Source organism: Gymnoscopelus microlampas (assembly GCF_963454915.1).
Source record: "Gymnoscopelus microlampas genome assembly, chromosome: 11".
NCBI classification, from domain to species: Eukaryota; Metazoa; Chordata; class Actinopteri; order Myctophiformes; family Myctophidae; genus Gymnoscopelus; species Gymnoscopelus microlampas.
Genome location: NC_139948.1, coordinates 25,509,592 through 25,509,816, shown reverse-complemented (window position 1 = coordinate 25,509,816; position 225 = coordinate 25,509,592).

Below are 225 nucleotides of genomic sequence, written 5' to 3'. Positions count from 1 at the left end.
AGGCTACCATCAGGGCGGTAATTGGCCCCGCGGAGGTTGGGGTTTCTGGACATGGCATTGGAGAGGTCGAAGCCACGTCCAGCAGGCTGTGGCCGAGTCACCAGAGTTCCATCTGGCAGACGGTACGTAGCTGAACGGAGGTTAGGGTTCCTGGACAAGGCGCCGCTGAGGTTGAGAGTGGGTTCCTCAGGGCCGACTCTGAAACTACCATCAGGGAGACGGTAA